This window comes from Carlito syrichta, unplaced genomic scaffold, assembly GCF_000164805.1.
Source record: "Carlito syrichta isolate Samal-C Ts95f unplaced genomic scaffold, Tarsius_syrichta-2.0.1 Scaffold315374, whole genome shotgun sequence".
NCBI lineage: Eukaryota > Metazoa > Chordata > Mammalia > Primates > Tarsiidae > Carlito > Carlito syrichta.
Window position 1 is genome coordinate 253933 of NW_007259470.1, and position 11149 is coordinate 265081.

An 11149-nucleotide genomic window follows, 5' to 3' on the forward strand; every position below is an offset into this window, starting at 1 on the left:
GAGAGAAAGAGAGAGAGAGAGAGAGAGAGAGAGAGAGAGAGAGAGAGAGAGAGAGAGAGAGACAGCAGAAAACTTAGCCTTAGACAAAGACTGTAGTTTTTGCAAGACATTCAAAATGAGGTAATGATGGCAGACCCATACAGAGTTTCAGAACACATCTGTTTCGGGGATCTATGTATTGGAGAGCAAACATTAAAAATCACATTCATAGAGTTCAGAACAAATTTGGAACAACCAATTGTGGTGTTAGAATGTTTGGCAATCACTTGATTGCACTATCCTTGAAGTAATTTGTTTTAAAAAAATTGATGATAAAGTCCATAGGACAAATTCTTCTTAAAATTAAAATTGCTGGCTATTCTTAAAATATACAGAGATTTTTATGGTCACCATTCTAAAAACTTTTCATTAGTCTCTCCATATCTCAGCTTTGCTTAAGTTTTTATTTTAAACAATCTGCTTTATTTTGATATTCTTTTCCATGTATTACCATTAACTATAGTGGTAAATCTTTCCTCCTTAATTCTGTGCTAATTATGTTTCACTCTACAATATTTTTATGTAGCTGAAAATATTTTAACAACGATGGTTTTTCAATGTTCTGTTACTAGCACTCGTCATTTCAATGGAAAATTAAAACAGTTTGTTTCAAGAAAAGATGGAAAATATTTTTCCTTTTTTTCCCCACACAAAGCTGTGGATCCACAGCACAAAAATATTTTAACTTCCCTTATTGTGGATAATTTTCTTAACAAAACATCAATACAGAGGTCCAAAGTGAGACATATATTAATGGCATACCACTATATCTCTTTTATGAAAATATAAGGCATACTTTTGATTATGTTTGCCAGTACCTCTTATATGTGATTCTACAAACACCAAAAACTGATGACAAAAACCTAGGAAGAATAATTAATACCATGAAAGACAAAATATGGATTCTGAAATGTCAACAGATTTTGTTAAGGAGCTAAAAGTAAGAAGATACAACTTAATTGGGATATATTTTAAGTCTTTCACAGATAAGAAAATATATCTATTTATTACATAATTATGACACGAGGAAGAAAAATTATGAGTAAACTATATGGGAAAAAAAATCAGCTGTTTCATTTATGTCTGAACCCAATATGAGTCAACGTTGTGACAGTTACCAGAAGATCTACTTAGTTTTTTTTTCTCTTTTTTTTCTTCTGCCCCCACCAAGCCCCACTTCTGCTTAATTATTAAATTGAATTTAGACATACATACTCACTGTAACTAGAAAGTTACAATCCCCTCACATTTTCCATGTATATTACCAAAATTAGAGTTTAGCTTTGGGGACCAGATTTAAGAATGGATGTGACATATTAGACTTTCTCTAAGGACAGAAACCCCACTATTAATATACTGTTAATATATTCATTCACAACACCATGGCAAACAATATTTTCAGCTCTACATTCAGGATCTATTTGTCCAAATTCTGGTCTGCCCCTTTCTACCTATGACCATCATCAACGTATTTAACTTCCATGTGTCTAAGTTCCTTTTTCTGTAAAGTAGGAACAATAACAATTAATGATAGAATTGTAAAAATTCTATGAGATAAAATATGAAAAAAGTGGCTGGTAGAAAATAAGGACTTAATTTTAATGTATTAGTTAATTTTTATCCTTTCACATAAATGTTTCAGTTTATAAGAGAAATCAGACACTGTACACAGATAACCACAAAAATAAAAATAAGAAAATCGTAAACTATGAGAGAGTTACATATTAGATGTTTTGTTTATTTTTTCATTTATATATTCTAAGTAGATATGTGAGATATATAAGTTTGTGGAAGCCCATACATATTATTGATTAAATACAAATGCTGTGTTGATTTGGTCACTAGGTAGCTGGTAGTTGATTTATTTTCAATATACTACTCCAGTCTTGTCAATGTTCTTTATATGATCTATTTATCTCATTCAATCTTCACAAATATTCTGGAAGATAAATAGTATATTCATTACATTCATGGATCATAGCAGTTGCTGGGATACATTAGGTAAAATATTGTAATTGTAAAATTAAGTTGATGATTAACTGGATATGAGAACCAAAAGAACGGTTGGATTTAAGATGAACCCAAAATTTCACATTTGGAAATCCAAGAATACAGCATGCCATTAATTATGGCAGAAACACAGACAAAATGGGAAGATTTGGGATAGTATCATGGTGTGTGTATTTTTTGTTACAGTGAGTTTCCCAGGAACATGCAGTGGGGTTCTAGCTCTAGCAACTGAGAAAACATAGACACCCTTCACACAAAAACACACACAGACACCCTACCCACCCCCCATGCCCATAAAACACTGGATGAATTATAGGAAAAAAATGTAAATGCATAGTTTAGCCAGGCTAAATCTCTGGGTGGCAGAAATTTAGAGGAAATTTCAAGCCTGAGCATTAGCTCCAACATTGTTGCTGCAATGATCTGGAGAAAATATCAGACTCAATTTAGACCGTCATGCTTAGAAATTCAAGTTTTTTGTTCACATTGGAACAAGTGCTGAAATCTGAGGCCTAAACCAGTTGGTGGAGATGGGGAAGGGGCAGAACTGGAACTAGGATCCCTGAATAAACTCCAGGCACCAGATAGATGGCCATTCGTAAAGGGTGGGCAAAGAAAAACTTTGGCTACAGACCAAGAGAATTTTGGAGGAAGTCTCTCACTATGCAGAATTTTTGAGTGAGGAAAATTATTGTCTGAGACATTGAAATTATTGTCTGTATTATACAAGGGAGAAGCCCCCACACACCCACACACAAAAACTGGAATTATCTTTTTGTATGGTGGTCCATTGTAGTACAGGTTCCCATGTAAGGTGTGTTCTAGGAACTAATTGGCATCAATGTGCAAGCTAGCATTGTTGTGAGAGGCTGCATTGGGCTTCAATGATTTGTTTCTTTTTAGAATCTTTCAATGCATTTGCCCATTTCAAGATGAGTAATTTTTCATGAACACACTGTCCACACTTCTTCAGCAGTTTTTGACCAAAAAATGGCGACTCCCGTGCCCCACTTTTCCTAATCACCCTTGCCCCAGCAACTTTTTGTTTCCCCAGTTGAAAAAAGTCCTCAAAAGGAAACGCTTTACCCATGGAAGAGGTGAAACAAAAAATGGCAGAAGCACTAAAGCATCAAAATAGACTAGTTCAGAAATTGTTCTGAGCAGTGGAAAAATTGTCTCAATAGTTGTATTATAGCAAAAGAAGAGTACTTTGAAGGTGACTGAAGTTTAAACGTGTAGAATAAAAAACACAATTTTTAATAAAATTTTGTTTTTTTGGGGGATTCTCCTTGTATGTGGCTATAGAGTATTAATTTATGCTACCTAGAGTGAGAATTTATGCTAAAATTGCACCGGACTACTGACTATTTTGGACTCAGGCAGAAGTAAATGTAAAATTGCTGTATATAAACACTTTTCTAACACTGACATATAAAGTTTTTCCTAAAATACACGTATATTCATTCATACACACACACACACACACACAAACACACACACACACACACACTAGTAGAGGGGAAATGATCAGTCTAAAAAGTACATATATCCTGTGACTGCTGACCACATTATGAGAAACTCTACAGACTCAAAGCAGTAGGATTAGCACTCTGTTGCAAGAGATAACAAAAGTATATTTGGGTATCATTTTCATAGAGGCACTACCTGGCCAAAAATTTGATATGATTGCTCAGAGAGAGAATGTAGCTAGAGGACATAAACCACAGGACTATAGCTCAATGAATGTCAATGTAAAAGTAGTTTTTGGTACTAGGAAATTTTAGCTTGGGAAAAAAAGAATCATTTTTTTAAGTATTTTATGGTCTTTTGGGTAGCTCTGAAATAATAAATTAGAACAAAATCATTGCAAATTTAGAATAGTCCTTTTTGGCTAATATGAAAAAATACTTGTCCAAAAATTGTTTAGGCTGCCTTGGGTGTACAGAGTTGCTCCAGGTTACATATATGTGAGAAATCTTAAATGGTTAAAGATTTTTGCGTTGCATAAAAGTTTGGACTAGGCTACCTTTAAATTGATTCTAAGTGATTTTTGCAGGTGTATAAGGGATCAGCTGTTTTGGGGGGACAGATATGGAGTCCTGTTCACTTCTGTGGATCCTTCTCTTATAACACAAACTGCAGAGGGTTGGGGGAGTTAGGGGGTGCATAGCAGGGGTGGAAACCCTCTGTCACCCTGAGACCAGGTAAACATCTCTTACTTCTGGAGAAGTAACAGAAAGCAAAGCAATCTGACTCTGGGGAAAAGGTTGGAAATAGGGTGAAGCTCCTTTGCTGATGAGAGAAGGTTAGAAGCAAAATCCTTTTGCTCCTGGGAAAGGTGCAGGAGACCCTGTCTTGGGCCCAGGATCCTACATGGATACTAATCACAGGTCAGTAGCAAGAAGCAGTGAATTCTCTTTCACAAGACTAACTGCTGAAATAAGGAGGAATTTGGTTCTCATGTGGAGGAGTGGCAGGAATGCTCAGAAAGCCCCAAACATGAGGCTCAAATACAGAGTCTGCCTGAGGTTGTAGTTGGGTAATTACAATGCAGAACCCCCTTGACCTCACCACCAAAAGAAGTCTGGTATTGAGTAACAAATAACAGAGAACAGAGGACAAAAGTACCGAGACAGGTCTCTGTGGCACAGACAAGCAGGGGCTGTCGAAAGCTAAAGATGAAGCAAGAACACAGAGAAAAACTTTCTGATAGCACAAGTTCCACTGTAAACACAGACAGTAATTGCTAACTGCTGGAAGAATTTGAAGTTTGTAGTTCCCTGATGATAATACCAGCAGCAACAAAAGACAAAGCGCAAGTCTTGACTAGACTGTATCAACCCTACGTACTAATAGCATAGCAGAAGAAAACTGGCCTTTTCCAGGTATGAATACAATTGACCTAATTCTTTAATATTGTTCTACATATGATGTCTAGCATTCCATCAAAATAATAATCCACACACAAAAAACAAGATAATAGAGCTTATTGTCAGTAGAAAAAAATAATGAACAAAACCAGACTTAGAAATGCCCTAGATGTTAGAATCATCAGATGGGAACTTTAAAATAATTATCCTTGATATATTAAAGATCTAGCGGGAACTGTGTACAAACTGCATGAACAGAAGGGGAATTATAGCAGAGAGCTGGCACCTATACAAAATAGTCAAATGGGAATGATAGAAATATAAAAGTACATATGATATTAGAGATGAAGTTCTTCAATGGGCTTATCAGATTGAGCACAACTAAGGAAATTATCAATTAAATTGAAGATAGGTCAAGAGAAATGATTCTGACTAAAACACAAAGGGAAAAAAGTATAAATGGGGAACCCAGCATCTAAAAGCTGTTAGACAGATTCAAACACACAGTTGGAGTTCTGGGAAGATAAGAATGGGCAGAGAAATATTCAAAGAGATAACTGCAAGCGTATCAAAATTTGTGTGATGCTGCTAAAATTTAGAGGGAAACTTATGGCTTTAAAACTCTAAAAAAAAAAAAAATAGTTTTATGCCAAAAAATCGAATATAATTGAAATCCTTTTCACAGGAAAATCCCAGACCAGATAGTTACATTAGTGAATGCAAACATTTAAGGAAGAAATAAAGTAAGTGCTCTTAAATTATTTTAGAATACAGAGGAAGAAGGGACATTTTCCAACTTATTTTAAGAGGCCATGTCACTTCAATACCAATATCATATACTATTATAAGAAAATAAAAATACACACTAATGTCCTTCATAAATATAGATACAAATATTCTTTTTTTTTTTTTTTGAGTTGGAGTCTCACTCTGTCGCCCAGACTGGAGTGCAGTGGCCGTTCCCGGCCCCCGCAGCCTCGCCTGCTGGGCTCCAGCGATCCGTCCGCCTCAGCCTTCCGAGTAGCCAGAATTACAGGCATGTGCTACCACGCCCGGCTGATTTTTTTTTTATTTATTGTAGAGATGAGGTCTCGCTGCCCAGGCGGGTCTTGAACCCGCGGGCTCAGGCAATCCACTCACCTCAGCCTCCCAAAGGCACGGGATTACAGGCTGAGCCACCAAGCCCGGCTGATACAAATATTCTTAACAGAATATTATTTAATTGAAGTTAGAAACATATAAAAAAGGATTACCCATTTTTAGCAAGTGCAGTTGATACCAGAAAGTCAAAGATAATCTTTAAAATATGAAAAGAGTAAAAGAGGAAAAACATACGTGCACCTGTAGAAATGCAGTAAAAACTTTTGACAAAATTCATTATTCATTCAAGATAAAAGCTCTTAGTAAACTAGAACTAAAAGGAAACTTCTTAGTCTAGTAAAAGGTAATGAACTTTTCATGTAACAACCATATGACCGTCAAATAACCTCATACTTAATAGTGAAAGGCTGTTACTTTCTTCCTAAAAATAACAAAGCAAGGATTGTGTTCTTATCATATCTATGTGATTCTATGGAAGATCTTGGCAAGTATTAAGTAATAAGGCAAATAAAAGACATAAAATTCTAGAACTAGAGAGCAGAGAAAAAAAAGAAATCTTATATGTGGAAATACTAAAGAGGTCCTAGAAATAAAAAATGAATTCAACAAGACACAGCATACAAGGTCAAGAAATGAAAATCAGTTTTATTTTTTACCTATTAGTAACAAACACCTGAAAAATAAAGTAAAAATATCACTTACATTATTATATAAAAACATAAAATACTTAAAGATAATTTTAATAAAATATGTATAATCTCTGTACTCTATATTATAAAACACTGCTGAAAATTTAGAACTCCTATAAAACAAGAGTGGATTAGATGAAATCAGATGCTCAAATTAAAAAATTTAATATTTTAAAACATCAGTTCTATTTAAATCAATCTATAGATTCAACACAACTGTAGTAAAGTACAAATAGTACTTTTTTTCTAAGGAACCATGTTTGAGAACTTATATTGTTTGATTTCAAGACTTTCTATAAAAGTATGGCAATCAAGACAGTGTTGAATTGATATAAGGATAGATATTGATCTCTGGTACAGAATAGGGAGTCTAGAGGTAGATCTACACACAGGTGGATTACTGCTTTTGACAAAGTTGCTAAGACTATGCAATTGAGAATCACATATCACTTTAAATAAAGTTTTAATTGAATACCTACTTAGGGAAAAAGAAAACCTTGAGTGTGACCTCCTCACACACACAAAAGGTAACTTAAAGTGGATGACATAAGTGAAAAAGCAGCAGAAACTATAAATAATTTTGAAAAATACTGGGGAAAATGTATGGGAACTTGTGTAGGTAAGTCTTTGTCAAGTAAGATGAAAAAGTAGAAAGTAACAAAAATAAAACTGGACTTCATAAAAATGGAAAACTTCTCTATTTGAATGGCACATAAATAAATGAAACAAACAAGCAAACAAATAACATACCACAGACTGGGATAAAATATTTTCAATCCACATATCATACATCTCACAGTAAACTTTTCTAGAATATATAAGAACTCTTAAAATTAAATAACAAATGAAAATATAGTTCAATTTGTAAAAAGGACAAAACTGTCTACTTAACATGGATGCATTGTACTTTATATAAATTAAACTTTCAGAAAGTTGACTTAATAAAACATCATAGTGAAAGTGACAAGATAAGCCAGAAATTGGCAGAAAATATTTAAAACACACATAATTGAAGGAAGGGTAATTAAAGAACTCCCAAAAATCTGTTTGAAAAAAATGTGGGGAAATGGACAAAAGTTTGAACAGTTAAATTATAAAAGAGGACAGTTGGATGTACTATATTTTTTAAAGTAAAGAATCATGAGTTTAATAATTGTCAGGAAAATTAAAGCTCAAACCAACATATCATTACATAAATCTCACATTGGCAAACATTTAAAAAGTTGGACTACACTTTATGTTGGTGGGGAAATGGAACAATAAGAAATCTAGGACAAAATTTAGGAGCAGAGATTCTAAAATCAGCTAGCTGTATAGGTCAGTACTCCACCACTATAGAAGTTTTTATTCAATCTTCATGGAGTTCATATTATTCATCACTTGAGTGAAGATAATATATATATATATAATACAATGATATTTTTATTTTTTTTATTTTTATTTTTTTGAGTTGAAGTCTCACTCTGTTGCCCAGACTGGAGTGCAGTGGCCGCTCCCGGCCACTGCAGCCTTGCCTGCTGGGCTCCGGCGATCCTTCTGCCTCAGTCTTCCAAGTAGCCGGAATTACAGGCATGCGCTACCATGCCCGGCTGATTTTTTGATTTACTGTAGAGATGAGGTCTCGCTGCCCAGGTGGGTCTCGAACCCGTGGGCTCAGGCAATCCACTCACTTCAGCCTCCCAAAGGCGCGGGATTACAGGCTGAGCCACCGAGCCCGGCTGCAATGATATTTTAAATAATTAAACAGCGAATGTGTAATGTGTTAAATAGAGTGACTGGAAGATTTAAAGTGTTCAAAAAAAGATAAGTACAGGTGTTCCTTTATTGCTATTACTGCTGCTGTTTTCACCACTACCATTCAAGTAGAGAATTACATGGAATCCAGAAGAAAAAATGTCAAAAAAACTAATTTGCATTCACATTAGAATACAAGAAAAGGTGAGAAAGATGCAAAAAGAAAATCATCAGAAGAAAATAGGATAAAATGAATAGGTAATAAGAATCAGTTGAAAGATTATAAAAAAGGTAAGTCAAGGAAATAAAGGAGATAAAGTCAGGCCACATAAAAGTAAAGCACAATTGCAGAATTGAAGCTCATCTTAAATAAAATAAAAGGTGGATTAAAACTATGAAAAAGTCAATCTTATTATATAGAGAGCAGTCCCAAACTTGAGGAAGTATAAAAAATTAAAAGTAAAAGAAGTTCTTCAAAATGGGAGATAATCACTAACCAACATAATTTTGGTTCCTAGTGAAATAGAAAGAACTGGAGGGTTCTGCACAAAGGAATAACATAATCTGACATTCTATTTGGAGTTTGTATAATTTTATAACAGATGAAGAACATACAGTAATATATATACAAATTAAAGAATAATAAAGCAAGCACTTGTATTGATCAATAAGTTAGGGGACAGAGTATTGCTAGTATCACAGAATTGGCCTGTGTGTCTCTTCCTTACATAAAAGGTACCCTTTGGTGAAAAGTATTCTGTATCTTTTTAAAAATTATTTCTTTACCAAAGTATTGATACATTTGTAATATATGTTTTGGTTTCCATTCTACATACATTGAATCAAACTATATATATATTTTGAACTCTGTTTCTTTCACTCAGTATTGTTTGTGAGATTTACCCATCTTCTTCCATGTGGTTGGATCTCCATTTCTCTTAACTTCAGTGATTAAATAATTCAGTCAATTTACATAAAGTAAGCGATTTCTCTTCTATTCTTAATTTATCTTAAATTAAAATGTAATTAATATTTTCCATTTATCTAAAATTATGAATAAAGAATTAATTCAGGAAATATTTCCATAGTTCAGGGTACTAATGGAATCTAGGAGAGAAAAAAATGTCCAATGGAAAAGCTCTATGTAAATTATCCACAAAACTAGCCATTTAACATGAAAGCCAGAATGCCCATTTTGAAATAAGTAGAATCTAAAATGTGTTAAAACAAAAATTCTGAGAAAAGAAGATATTTGGTCATTTTAATTATTCATATTATTCAGGAATATTCATGTCATATTTATTTGTTCCAAATTATGTGTAATTATCCAAGTTTGGGAGACATGATAAAAAAATTAAACATTATTTTTCAAATTGATAGTGTTTGGACATGATGAAATGCTACTTAATGTACTTGTCAAATAAATAAAAAAGTGCGAAATTGTGAATTGATTGCATCATAGTCTGTCCTAGTTTATCAGATGGTTACTATTGATGCTTCACAGGAAAAATCTCATTTAAAGAGGTCATTGTTTTGGGTTGAGTTCATCTGGAAAATCTCAGACACTGCGACCTATTTATAAAATGATTTTAGTTGTAAGTTCCAGTGATAATATAAAGACAGTATTTCTTTGGTGTTTTGCCAACTTTTAAGTCATATTATAAAAATTTACAATAGTCAATGGTTTCTTTCAAAGTGAAAATAGCAGAGGCTTCATATATGAGTAATATATGCTCAAACTTATGAATGTGAAAGTTAAGACTGTTACAGATTCTCAACAATTTGTGCATGGAAAAAATATATCTATGATACATAAGCAGTGCTGAGACATTTAGATAACTACAATGTAGTAAGTAGGTTACTATAAGTAGGTTACCATAAACTCAAAAGTATTTCTATATATTGTAAAGAGAAAAGAGACATAAGTGCTGTAGGAGTGAAGTCTTTAGTGTGCCCTGGGTACCTGGTAAATTTCATATTCTATACTAGTAGAATGACTATCACAAGGTTGAATGAAGGGTACTAACCGTAACACTTTAATGAGACTTAAAACAATCTAATTGTGGATTATTTTCACATTCCACATTTTAAACTTCCAGACTCAGGTCAGGCTCAAGGAAGAAAAATGGAATTAGAGTGACAGGATTACACTTCAGGGAGGAATATAAGTCATATATTTTTCATCTCCATGTCTTTAAATATTTGTGTGCATTTCATATATGAGTTCAGCATCTACATTAATAAATACAAAGCATTATTTTCAAATCCCTTTAATGTTCTCTAATATCAGGGATCCTTACCTGAGATCTGTGACATTTTGTGTATATCAGGAGTTAACTATTTAACAGAAAAAGAAGTCTTTCCTTGTTTTAAAAATATTCTCTGACTCAAAATAATAAATAAATAAAAATATTCTCCGACTTACACACTTTTCTATAATAATACAATGTTTTATCTGTAGATGACTTACCCTTCCCTGGCAAAAAAGCTATAGGAAATGATTTGCCTAATTGAGATCAAAACTTTAGCCGGGCTCGGTGGCTCAGTCTGTAATCCCGTGCCTTTGGGAGGCTGAGGTGAGTGGATTGCCTGAGCCGCGGGTTCGAGACCCGCCTGGGCAGCGAGACCTCATCTCTACAATAAATCAAAAAATCAGCCGGGCGTGGTAGCGCATGCCTGTAATTCCGGCTACTCGGAAGGCTGAGG

General features: G+C 33.9%; 1 protein-coding gene across 1 annotated transcript in view; it reads right to left on the bottom strand.

Annotated features, from left to right (window-relative positions):
- PIK3C2G (phosphatidylinositol-4-phosphate 3-kinase catalytic subunit type 2 gamma) overlaps positions 1-11149 on the bottom strand; it is a gene marked incomplete at its 3' end in the record, with an annotated part of 314051 nt that overhangs the window by 247888 nt on the left and 55014 nt on the right. The gene's annotated exons all lie outside the window — the stretch shown is intronic.